The sequence below is a fragment of the Anabrus simplex genome, chromosome 3, assembly GCF_040414725.1.
Source record: "Anabrus simplex isolate iqAnaSimp1 chromosome 3, ASM4041472v1, whole genome shotgun sequence".
Lineage (NCBI taxonomy): Eukaryota > Metazoa > Arthropoda > Insecta > Orthoptera > Tettigoniidae > Anabrus > Anabrus simplex.
In genome coordinates, this window is record NC_090267.1 from 98,010,831 (window position 1) to 98,024,586 (window position 13,756).

At 40.3% G+C, this 13,756-nt stretch overlaps 1 protein-coding gene and 1 long non-coding RNA gene across 2 annotated transcripts in view; one reads left to right on the forward strand and one right to left on the reverse strand.

Annotated features, from left to right (window-relative positions):
• Positions 1-13,756, forward strand: part of LOC136866023 (ankyrin repeat and SAM domain-containing protein 1A) — an 878,495-nt gene that overhangs the window by 610,876 nt on the left and 253,863 nt on the right. The window lies entirely within an intron of this gene.
• The window catches only part of LOC137498884 (uncharacterized), a 103,954-nt gene that overhangs the window by 17,390 nt on the left and 72,808 nt on the right, over positions 1-13,756 (reverse strand). Inside the window, exon 2 of the long non-coding RNA XR_011017907.1 lies at positions 6,751-6,868. This is a non-coding gene — a long non-coding RNA (uncharacterized lncRNA). The remainder of the gene's footprint in view (positions 1-6,750; positions 6,869-13,756) is intronic.

The following is a 13,756-nucleotide window of genomic DNA, read 5'->3' on the forward strand; positions in this document are numbered from 1 at the left end:
TTAATGTTCATTATTTGAAGAATAATTAGGGTCTTCTCCCTATGCATCCGTATCTCTAATTGGAAAACAGCCTTCGAGCTATGTTTATTGAAAATGTACATAGCCACCCGTTTGGTATTGCGTTATTACAGTAGAACCTCATTAATCCGGGCTAATTGAGGTTCTAGGTTGTCCGGATTAATTGAAGTCCGGATTAAACAGAATAACTTATGAAATCAGCCAAAACACTTTGTTCATTAAAAAATAACGCGTACACTACAGTATTTTAATTTTAGTAAATACAAACGTTATTTATTATACAAGAGTATACAAGACAAGACAAGTATACGAAACAGTAGTCCCTACAAAATAACTAGTGCAGTACAGAATTAGAACATGGCAATCAAGGCACACCTTCATTGACCAGACTTGATACTCTTACTGGTTTGAAGAAACTGCTGTTCTTTCGTTGTCTTCCTTTGATAATACAGTAGTATCTTTAATAATCAACTCACGCATATGCGTCAGATATCCGTAGTGTGCAGATATGTTTTCAACGTTGTTATTTTCAACGTATTTAATGACAATGTTAAGATGGTCTTTCATTTCATTAAGTTTTGGCCTAGGGTTAAAAATACCACCTGCTTCGTCCTGGTCATATTCATACGTTTCAGAGCTGTTTGCAGCGATTACACCTTCAACGATCTCTTGCTCTGTTAAAAAGTGATAATCTGGATCGTCTCCACCTGCTTCTAGCCACAACTCAGTGTCTTGCAGTGTTACTGAATTTTCACAACCTTGGTATAGGATGTTGTGAAATTCCTCTGTTTCCAATCCAGTCGCATCTGGTTCAACCTCTTCATTATCATTCTTCCACGAGTTAATCAAATTTTACGACTTTTATATCATTGACAAGAGACGCGAAATTGACAATCATGGATCTGAAATTGTAATTGCATTAATGTATTATCATTATTACATGGCTGTCCAGATTAAGCGAAGTCCGGGCTGATGGGATCCGGATTAATGAGGTTCTACTGTATATTAATTGCTCGCCGAATCATCAGGCCTGTGAGAAAGAAATAGCCTTCTTCACAAAAGTAGAATGTGACGAATTGAACCAGATTTTGTGTTGTATAATTTGGAAGTAGTTTCCATTATCTCACAGTGCTAACACGACAAACAGTGTGATCCTGTCAGAGCATTTCTGGAAGCGTTTGTTGTCACAGCGTCAAGCGTGCTTCTTGTTGTGACGTTTGGAGTTTACTTAGCTATGGTTAATTAATCCGCTGACTCGAGGCTACTGTGTGTTCCTAGTGCCTGGTGCAGGGATGAGGCTTATTGGCTAACTGTTACACCTCAAGTGTGTGAGGAAGGAATGTGAAAATACAATATTCGCCTTTTCTTATGAACGTCTCTGGTAGGACAGGACATCTACCTATCAGAAGAACACAAACGTAGAGGTTTACTCGAGAGTTGCCATACCGCTAACGGGCCATAAGTCGAATTTCCGCTAATAAAAGGGAGATTATTTAATGATTATGAATTCCCGTGAAAGAGTAAGTCAAATGGCTTATGAGCAGAGTTCGAATTTTTAAGCGCTGTACAACAGTTTTGCTATGAGATTTGTATAGATATTAGGGGGACGGCCTAATATAACTTCTAGAATTTATGTTTCTCATGCTACATTATGTTAAAACGGGTTGCATGACGCTTCCTACTAACCAAATTAGTTTGCATAGATACAGTATCAGAAATGACCTAAATTTGCCAAGAATCGGACAACCAGAACAGGGAAATATTTAGATCCTAAACTTACAAATGGCAAGTTGACCAAGAAGAAAAACCGATCAAAGGACCGGAACAACTTGGGCCAAGGAGAAAAAATAAACCCGCAGCAAAAAAAAAAAAAAAAAAAAACATACGGGCGTAAAACAAGACAATCAAACGTCTGTGAGTACTTTGTGTAGTCCCTTTCTTTACAATCAGCTTTACGTCGCACCGACACAGATAGGTCTTATGGCGATAGGAAAGGGCTAGGAGTGGGAAGGAAGTGACCGTGGCCTTAGTTAAGGTACAGCCCGAGCATTTGCCTGGTGTGAAAATGTGTGTAATCCTAAATGGGATTATTTTCAGATGATGATGGTGGTGATATCTTTGTAACGTCTGTCTCAAATACTATATTCTGTGATACGTCCGGTATCGGAATTTTTCCCCACAGAGGCTCTGTTTTGAGAGCAATTAGACTATTTACAGACAAGATGTCAAAGAGCCTGTTGTCACTAAAAAAGAGACTGCTCCCTACGTTTGTACATTGTGTACATTTAGAGGAGAATGACTGGAAGTCTCTTCAGAGTATCCAGTAATCCGTAACAACGGACTGCGCATGTATCTAGCGGAAAACTTTCTACAAATAAAAGTAACACAGTCGGTCAGACCAACAAATTAAGGTACTTTTCTTTTGTATATTATGTTAAACGTAGCACTTTGCGACAATGGTATGGGAAACAGGTTAAGACTAGGAATGTAGCAACGTGTCAGCTTGCATTCCGGAGATAGTGGGTTTGAACCCCACTGTCGGCAGCCCTGAAGATGGTTTTCTGTGGTTTCCCATTTTTACACCATGTAAACGCTGGAGCGACAAAAGCTTGATGGTTTGCTCTTTCGCTTGGGAATCTCACCAGAGCTTAATATCTCCTCCCCTCCCATATATCTAACTAGCTGTTCTACCCGTACTTTACTACGGAATTCTATATTGTATACAGAATTCTAGATGAAACTGTGTACATGTTATGAATAAGATTTCATTACATTGCATAATAACATAGGTATTTTAAAATTAAATTTTAGATGCCTTCCCTTAAACTACAATTTAATCCAACGTGAATAAAGTATTTATAGTCTATACTGTAGTGCTTTATTCCTCCACTTTACATAACGATTTTCAATATATTCTGTTCACCCATATTCTTGTGGCCTGACATTGATATGGACTTAACGACAAAAATCGAAATTCATGAATATCTCTATTATCATCGCCGGTAATGTAAAGATGTATAAGACATAAATGATCGGAAATGTATTTCTATAAAACTTTAGTTATGTATTATTTATCGATAGGACCACTAGCAAAGCAAAGTCACCTCCGTACAGGACAGGAAGGCCCTTGGAGAAGTGGAAGGTAAAGGCTTCCACCATTGTTAACCTCGGCACGTGATGGGGTAGAGTGGTTAGCTATACGCCCGGCCGCCTTTGCCCCCAGGAATTAACCTGATACTCATTTTTGGTGTAGGCTGAGTGAACCTCACGGCCATATGCACCTCCGGAAGTGGAAATCTCGTTTATTAAATTTTACGACTTCCTGACGGGGATTCGAACCTACGTCCTTCCGGGCGAACCGAGCACGCCTTTACCGCCTCGGCCAGGCAGCCGCTGGATAGGACCACTAATAATATAAATATTTGAGAATTGAATGTTAGGCTTTCCCTAAACTACCATTTCACTCAGTGCGAATAAAATTATTTATAGCCTAGATGTAGTGACTCATTCCCGTACTTAACACACCGATTTTCATTAAATTCTCTTCATCCCGTACAGACAGACAGACAGACAGACAGACAGACAGACAGACAAATTACGGAAAATTAAAACGTGCATTTTCTTATTACTGTGGATATGACCGATACAGACATAGCATTATTTGTAAATTCTGAGCAATGTACAGACAAAACCCTTGTTTTGTATATATAGATATCAAGTTATCTGGATCAAGTTGGGCTGATTAGTATAGGCAATAGAGCGCTGACTTTGTTGTAAGTTTCAGATGGTGGGTTCGATCCTAGCACAATCTTGTGGTAGTGTAGTTGAAGGTATTATACGCCCGCCTCGTATCATCAGCCTGTAAAAGAACTCCTGCGGAACAAAATACCGGCATCCCGGGGTCTCCCAAAACAGTAAAAGTAGTCAGAGGGGCGTAAAACCATTATTATTATTATTATTATTATTATTATTATTATTATTATTATTATTATTATTATCGTATCGTAATCTGTTTACCCTCCAGGGTCGGTTTGTCCCTCGGACTCAGCGAGGGATCCCACCTCTACCGCCTCAAGGGCAGTGTCCTGGAGCTTCAGGCTCTGGGTCGGGGGATACAACTTGGGAGGATGACCAGTACCTCGCCCAGGCTGCCTCACCTGTTATGCTGAACAGGGGGCCTTGTGGGGGGATGGGAAGATTGGAAGGTATAGACAAGGAAGAGGGAAGGCTTGGTAAGGGTTGGTACCTTAAATTAGGTACCAACCCGGCATTTGCCTGGAGGAGAAGTGGTAAACCACGGAAAACCACTTCGAGGATGACTGAGGTGGGAATCGAACCCACCTCTACTAAGTTGACCTCCCGATGCTGAGTGGACCCCGTTCCAGCCCTCATACCACTTTTCAAATTTCGTGGCAGAGCCGGGAATCGAACCCGGACCTCCGGGGGTGGCAGCTAATCACACTAACCACTACACCACAGAGGCGGACATTATTATTATTATTATTATTATTATTATTATTATTATTATTATTATTATTATTATTATTATTATTATTATTATTTACAAGTAGCTTTACGTCGCACCGACACAGGTAGGTCTTATGGCGAGGATGGGATAGGAAAGGGCTAAGAATAGACAAGGAACGGCCGTAGCCTTAATGAAGGTACAGTCCCAGCATTTGTCTGGTGTGAAAATGGGAAAGCACGGAAAACCATCTTCAGGTCTGCCGACAGTGGGGTTCGAACCCAGTGTCACCGGAATGCAAGCTTCGCGCCCCTAACTGCACGGCCAACCCGCTTGGTATTATTATTATTATTATTATTATTATTATTATTATTATTATTATTATTCGTTAGATTTTGCATCCGGAAGTTATTGGGTTCGAATCCTACCTCGACCGACTTGAAGATTGTTTTCCGTGGTATATCAAACGAAATGGCGTATGGCTTTTAGTGCCGGGGGTGTCAGAGGGCAAGTTCGGCTCGCCAGATGCAGGTGTTTTGATGTGACTCCCGTAGGCGACCTGCGCGTCGTGATGGTGGTGCAATGATGATGAAGACGCCACATAACCCAGCCTCCGTGCCAGTGGAATTAACCAATTATGGTTAAAGTTCCAGGCCCTACCGGGAATCGAACTCGGGACCCCTGTGATCAAAGGCCAGCACGCTAACCATTTAGCTATGGAGCCGGATTTTTCCGTGGTTTCCTACTTTCACACAAGCCAAATAATGAGGTGTACCTTAATGAAGGTCATAGCCGCTACCTTCCTAATCCCTTCACTTTCCCATTCTTGCCGTCACCGAAAACCGTTCATGTGTTAGTGCTACGTTAAACTAATAGCAATTTGAAAAAAGTTAGTTCGTTCATATTCCGCTACCGTTAAAGCTGTCGAGCAAACAAGGAACATCAATAATATAACATGACATCGTTAAATTTAATTGTATGCAAACTTATGAAAATGTTCCGATATGAATGGTGAGGATTTTCGAGATTGTTTATGACCCAAAATATTACCGGATATTAATACTTCGATTTCAATTTTTTTTAATTACCGAGCTCGATAGCTGCAGTCGCTTAAGTGCGGCCAGTATCCAGTAATCGGGAGATAGTGGGTTCGAGCCCCAATGTCGGCAGCCCTGAAGATGGTTTTCCGTGGTTTCCCATTTTCACACCAGGCAAATGCCGGGGCTGTACCTTAATTAAGGCCACGGCCGCTTCCGTCCAATTCCTAGGCCATTCCTATCCCATCGTCGCCATAAGACATATCTGTGTCGGTGAGAAGTGAAGCAAAATAGCAAAAAAAAAAAAAAATCAGTTTTTAATTAGTGAAGTTAGTGCTTTTTACCTTACATAGAATAGCATTTATTGCATAGATTGTTACACATACTTCAATGGAAACCTATAATTACAACATACATTTGAATTAATTGAATGAATGAATGAATGAATGCCTACATGATTTGGTGGATTTATGATTGCATAATTGTGTTCTTGCATGAATGAATGATTGAAGGAATAAACACTCTTCTCAAGCAGTAACAGATAGCCACCAACTGGGGAGAGAAGATTCATTAATGAATGAGTGATTGATTGGATCAATAGGTGAATTAATGAGTGATTGAATGAAATGAATTGAATGCATGCTCTCAGCCTAACGCTGCGGAACCCGGCCGTTAGGGAGAGAATATTCCAGGTGATTGACTGACTGAATGAATGAATGAATTAATTAATTAATTAATTTAATTAAAAAGAAACATCCTATCTCCCAGTCACGGATAATCACCAGTTTGAGAGAGAATTCCATTAATTAATTAATTAATTAATTGATTGATTCATTAATATTCTCATTCAACCCACATGCAATTAATATACACAGTATATTGGCCATTAGGCATATACCTGTTTCGCCCAAAACAAACAAACTAGTAAACCAACAAACAAACAAACAAACAAACAAACAAACCAATTAAGAAATACAATACGGAGCTCTTATCAATGAAGAGAAATACTACTAATTAGAACATCTACTATACGTAAAGAATATTAACTGTTAAAAAACAGAACAAGATAAAATTATAATTATTGTCGCCCTTACTTATTACTGACTTTGAGTCTATACTGTTCCATACCTGTGGGTCAAAATTTATGTTATGTGCATACATGGTTGCAAAACTTCGTTAACATTACCCCATACAGAGATGATACTTCAGAAATTAAATTGATCATTTTACCTTAAGTAAACAGCGCCTTCTGGCCTCTGGTCCGCTGTTCTGGCTGGAGATCAGTGGAAAACGTCTTCCATGTAGACGATAGGCAGGATTTCCCTCCAATGGCGTACGGGAAGTACATCTGAGGAAACAAAACGATAACGTGTATAAACAGTCTAGATAAGAGCTTACTGATAAAGCATGGGGTCCACAATCCAGCTTTTGATATTAAAGAAACATTCCAAAGCTATGTAAAGAAAGCAGTGTGTTTCATTATCTAGCCTACTGTAACTGAGGGAGTCCTCTAAAATTAACATTAACAATCCAGCATTTAAGCCTTTGCTTGAAGTCATCCCTTGCCGATTAGGGTTTTCCAATTTTTGTTACGTGCAAATGAATGTTATACACGACGTCGTGTGAATAGAACTGTATGCGTAGACCTATTTCATGAAAATCTGGCTGACTTGGCATCCGACCGTTAAACTAGACATATTGCGCATAAAGTGCCGACCCTAATAATTTCGGGAAAAAGGCCAGGAAGAAGAATGAGAAGATACAGACCTGCACTTTATTTGAATCGTCAGCTGGTGACACGAAATTAAGTCAAACTGATTGCATGCTATAAGTCTCATTCTTTATTGACGGCTATAACTTTACAATAGAAAAATCTTTGTTATCCTTTTCTACAAAAGTGTCCACCTGTGTTAGATGGGACAATGTCTAACTAGACATGTTTCGACGTACCTGAAAGCCATCTTCAATAAAAAGCTTAAAAGATACATATATACACTAACATATAAAACACTGAGAAATTTGTGTATAATTAAAGAACCATGATCATGATTGACACTTAAAAGACATATGTTGATATTGAGGTAATAATAATTTCGTATGGCTAATTCTAGCCGAGTGCAGCCCTTGTAAGGCAGACCCTCCGATGAGTGTGGGCGGCATCTGCCATGTGTAGGTAACTGCGTGTTATTGTGGTGGAGGATAGTGTTGTGTGTGGTGTGTGAGTTGCAGGGATGTTGGGGACAGCACAAACACCCAGCCCCCGGGCCACTGGAATTAACCAATGAAGGTTAAAATCCCCGACCCGGCCGGGAATCGTGCCTGGGGCCCTCTGAACCGAAGGCCAGTACACTGACCATTCAGCCAACGAGTCGGACAACATTGAGGTGAAAAGTACTCTCGTCAACTGATTCCAGCTGCTCTATTAACAGAACACCGGGAGCTTGGAAGATAGACTTTCCATTTTAGAAACGATTGAAGACGTTTTTACTTAAACCAGAGGAGTTCAGACTAGAGGACTTTTCACCTCAACATGAACACTTGTCTTTTAAGTGTCAATCATGATCATTGTTCTGTTTTACACTGGCCGATGACCTTAGGTGTTAGGACCCTTTAAACAACAGGCAACAAGCTATTTTACACAATTTTTCAGTGTTTTATTTGTTAGTGTATATGTGTAATATTTTAATCTTTCTACTAAAGACGGCTTTCAGATAAGCTGAAACGTGTCTAGTTAGACATTGTCCTATCTAACACAGATGGACATTTTTGTACTGAAAAGGAGGATAACATAAATATGTTTCTATTGTATAGTCAAATTGGTTAAATCTCGCTTACTATAATACTACCCCGAGAAAATACAAATCCTAAATACTTGAAATGATCTACCTGTTCCGGGTTTTGTGTTCTATGTCGTCTATTATTGTTTGATTTTTTGCGATTTTAGCTATCTGAAGATGCCCACATTATAGGACGAAACCTGTCGTTCTGCCTTTGAGAACGTTTTTGTTTCAGTTTTAATGTCTTAACTTCTCACGTATATTACAAACCTACTTTGCCATGTCGACAATTTGACGCTAAAAATCTTGCTTTACAGACAACCGAAGGATAGAAATGCTATACATGGAAATTAATGATCCAGGAGGCACACGTGATGTGGTGATTTGATGCTTGGTTATCGATCATCTACTCGCCCGCATTGGAGAATGGGCGTGGGTTCGAGCCCTTCATCTAATATTCAGGAGGCATAACGGAGACATTGTAGTTAATATGAGATCACCCAGGTATGAATCATAAGTGTATGGCTCTGTGATGTGTGACGGACGTGCCTGTGGTACACTTGAATATCCCTCGCCTGTCACTCCCATATCAAGTATTTCCTCACTGAACTCGTCTTTCACTGTATTCTACGTTTACTCTCCTGGTAGAATCTATACTCCAAATTCGAAAGTACAAATTAACCCTCCGCTGCTGAGGCGAGAACTCAATAACATTGTTACTAACGTTGAGTCTGACTTAATCCCCTGAAATAAATTTCAAATTATGGACTGTTGGTACAAGTTTTCAGGAGCAAAGTATTATCAGTGGGTTTACCATGCATTGTAGGAAACGGTTTAGTGTAGGATTCGACTTGGCGTGCTTTCTGATTTGTAATAATTATGGCATACTTCTAATGACCGAAAAATGGTTAACATTTAACATTAGTTCTGATAAAATAAAAACTAAACCGTGCATAAAAGAATAAATACCAAATTACTACATCATAAGGTATGATAGATAAAAATTTACAGAATATATTAATTTTATCATACTTGATTAAACAACTGACACGTTCTTCATGGTTCTGATGTGGAGTCTGTGAGACTCCTACAGGCATTATTATTTCGATTCCACATTATTGTTCAATAATGACCTGCTGCGTGATTGCTTAAGACGATGAAAGAGAAAGGTACCAGGAAGAACAAGGATGTAAAGTGAAAGGTCTGAACGGAAGCGAATGACACACCATCTAAAGGAGTCTCTGAGACTCCACGTCAGTAGCTGAGCGTTAAACTAAACCACATGGCAATACAGCCCTTATGGGCCTTGGCATACAAAGCGGCCGCTGCTCAGCGCGAAAGAGTGCAGATTACGAGGTGACGCATGGTCAGCGCTACGAATCCTCTCGGCAGTTATTCTTGGCTTTCTAGACCGAGGCCACAATCTCACCGTCAGATAGCACCTCACGTGGGCTTAGTGGGCCTCGAACCCTGGGCTTCCCGGTAAAAGGTAGGCTGGCTACCCCCTAGACTGCGTGGCACCGTACGAGTATACAGAGTGCATTAAGTCACGATTGGATACTATTTAACGTGAATTAACGTATAGTTTGCTAGTGAAATGAACCTGAAAGGGTAATGTATATCCCTATCACATTATTCATCTGTTTTCCGACAAAGCACAGTCAATCCGAATGTTGTTTCCAGTGTGGATTGTACGAGTTAGACCTTTCAACTGGTCTCTGAGAAGTCTGAACTTTAAAAGAAATAATTTAACAACTGGTTGTGGTCCTTAGTAAAGGAAAAGACTTCCGAAATTTTGAGAAACTGTGATAAGGATTTGGAAGGAGTGATTACTGGTGTCCTCAGAATGATCGCTTCCGAAATGCTGGGGAGGGCTAGCAAATGCACATTATGACGAAACCAACTGTGCGTCGAGTGTGATGTTCAACATACCGAGAGAAGTTGGGCCATTGACAGCTGAAATGACATTAATCGTACAGGTATTTCTGTCCTGTTTTACTCTTTAATGCATCTTATTAAATTCACGAAAGTTTTTTTCATTTTCAAAACAATTTCTTTTAACTATCCGTTCATGTCTTTAGGCCCGCTCTCCAGATTACTTCTCTTGTTAAGGGCGAGTTGGAGAAAATGTGTTTGTGTGTTGAGTCCTCTGGCCAAAAGTTGGTAGGATTCCCTATAATTCTACCATCAACTGTCACTGAACGGTTACGTCTCAAAACTTACGACTACAAACTAGTAGCTAAATTAACATTCTAATGAGTCTCATTATTCACGACTGTGGACAGCAGGTGCCTGGCTGATTGCTTTGTACACATCGAGGCATGTTTCATCAGGTGGACTATTTCACATACATCGTAAAACGTTATTGTCATTTAAAAATGTAACTTTTCCGCCATACTGTTTCGCTCGTCTAGTTTTCTCGGTGCTTATATAACCTACAACCGTTGTACACTGAATTTAGTTTACCCTTTTTGCACTGCTCAAGTAGCCGACTTGTTGGCTGAACGGTCAGCGTACTGGCCTTCGGTTCAGAGGGCCCGGGTTCGTTTCCCGGCGGGGTCGGGGATTTTAACCTTAATTGGTTAATTCCTATAGCACGGGGGCTGGGTGTATGTGTTGTCTGCATCATCATTTCATCCTTATCGCGACGCGCAGGTCGCCTACGGCAGTCAAATAGAAAGACCTGCACCTGGCGAGCCGAACCCGTGCCGAACCCGTCCTGGGACATCCCGGCACTAAAAGCCATACGACATTTCATTTTTTTACTGCTCAAGTAGAGTAACTTCGTCCTTAAGATGGGTTAAACAGAAAGCAAATATGTCCTCGTTAAATTACTCATGTAAATTTGTAGATATAGGTAGTATATCAAAGTAACGGAAATACTAAAAAAGATCAATTGAATCAAATTAAGCATATTAAACCAATTGGCAAAAATAAATAAACAGTAACAAATATTAAAATATATCAAAAGTTTACATGAAAATAAAACATATTTAAAGAAAGGGTGAAGCCTTGCAACGGCAGATGGAACTAGGCCTTAATTTCAAAGACTGAGTGCGGTTATCCGCGCGGGTCCATGGAGTCCATGAGTTTCTCAACCCCCTGTCGCGTATACTTTGGGCGAGGCTACACGACAGACCCACCTCTTGATGAGAGAGGTGCCAATTACCAGAGGGCATGCAGTTCCGGCTGGCGCTAACATTGAGCCTTTTCGAACAATTCCGATTCAATTTGTAAATATCTTCAGTCGTTATGTGGGTAGAGTGGGCGTTCATCCATTCGAAGAACTGGCCCGGCTAGTGAGTTTTGGGACTGGTCCAGGTAAAGAAACCTATTCTTACTAATCCTCTTCTTGGGATTCGTGAATTTTGATACTCGTGAGTTTTAAGACTCGTAAGTTCTTCTGAGACGACACGCACTGAACTGTGCGTGGGTGGGGCCGTGGAGTACATTCACGGTACTCCCCTGCTTGTCGTAAGAGGCGACTAAAGACGATACCCAACGAGTCTCAACTTGGGAGCGTGGTTTGGTGACCACAAAGCTGTCTAGCTGAATGTGACATTGCTTCCGCACAATCAGCCCATTGATGTACCATCGTTGGCACGTATTTCCCCTGTGTAGTCGCTCTTTATGCTGTGCAGAATTAGATTTAAAATTCCACCTTATCTTGCCTAATCGTAACGCATAATGCCTTACTTCTTGTAACAAAACAATGAACAGTAATTTGTAGAGACAGGGTTTCTAGGCAGTAATAGGTCAGAATGGTTGTGCTATGCGTTTTGCATAAACATTAGGGGTACGGCCCATCAGAACCCCTAAAATTTATGTTACTCTCGCTACATTACGAAAGAGCGGGCTGGTCGACACTTCCAAATACAGTAAGTAAATTCGTTTGCATTCTAACCTATTACTGCCTAAAATTCCGAAGTCTGCCGAGCGAGTTGGCTGCACAGCTAAGACCGTACGGCATTTGGAAGATGGTGGGTTGGAACTAAACCGTTGGCAGCCCTTAACAAGGTTTTCCGTGGTTTCTCCATTTTTACATTATCAAATGCTGGGTTGGCACCTTACTAAGGCCACGGCCGATTCCTTTTCAGACTTGGCACTTTCATATCACATCGTCACCGAACTAGTTAGTGTGGTGTTAAACAGATATTATAATAATAATAATAATAATAATAATAATAATAATAATAATAATAATAATAATAATGTCCGACTCATTGGTTGAATGGTGAACGTTGTGGCCCTCGATTCAGAGGGTTCCGGGTTCGATTCCCGGCCGGGTCGGGAATTTTAATCCCCTCTGATTAATTCTTCTGGCTCGTGAACTGGGTGTTTGTGTTTGTCCCAACACTTTCCTCTTCATATCCAGACAGCACACTGCACTACCAACCACCACGCAATAGTAAGTGCATCCCTCCATATAGGGCTGGTGTCAGGTAGAGCATCCGGCCGTAAAACAGGCCCAAAGCCACATGTGCGACACAGTTCGCACCCGCGTCCCCACAGATGTAGGAAAAGCGGTGGAATAATAATAATAATAATAATAATAATAATAATAATAATAATAATAATAATAATAATAATAATAATAATAATAATAATTCTCCAAGGAAGGCAGCCCCATTTTACCTAAAAGTGTGTTAGGGATATAGGATAGATTATAAGAATATAAGATTAAATGTTATTAATCGATTACCTAGTAGAACAAAATACTGAGTTAAAAACACTTTCTAAGAAACGGATAAAAGCTGAAGTGCAACACCTTTCCATAAATATATCAGAAACTGGCGCGGAAAAATTTACACTGCAGTAAATGAGGTGCCCTAACAGATTGTTTCTTTTGATAGTGTGCAGTGGACAATAGAAAATTAAATGAGCAACTATTTGTTCTCATTGGTACTTACAGAGGTATCCTTCTGGTGATTGTATTTTAAACCGTTCAAAATAACTTCTAAATTTACCATGTCGAGAAATAAACTGTGTAAGTATACAAATGGGTTCGAAGAATTTTGAAGTTAAACGTTGATGAATGGTTGGAAAGAACAACTCCCGTGTGACATGCCCCTTCATGCTATTTGTCCATACAGACTTCCAACTCTCTTCCATTTAATTCCGTAACATCATCTCATGAGACTCTGGTCACGTGGAGAAGCTGAAATCTGCATCCCATCGAGCTGAGGGTCTTGCCAACATGTTCGCTCCCTCATTTCTAACAGCTCCAGCATGACATTTCACCAAACGAAAACAGATATGCAAGTTGCTGGAAAGGATTGTATTCTTAATGTTTGAGGCCAGTGGGTGCAGATTATGTTTGACTCTTATGGAGGAGATGGAAGATTGAGAATCACTGAATATTTGAGCACTACAATTATTTTGTAAGCACCGTCTTACTTCTTGTTTTATAGCAAATAGTTCTGCTTGAAAAATGGTGGTAGATGGTGGTGTGTAGATAT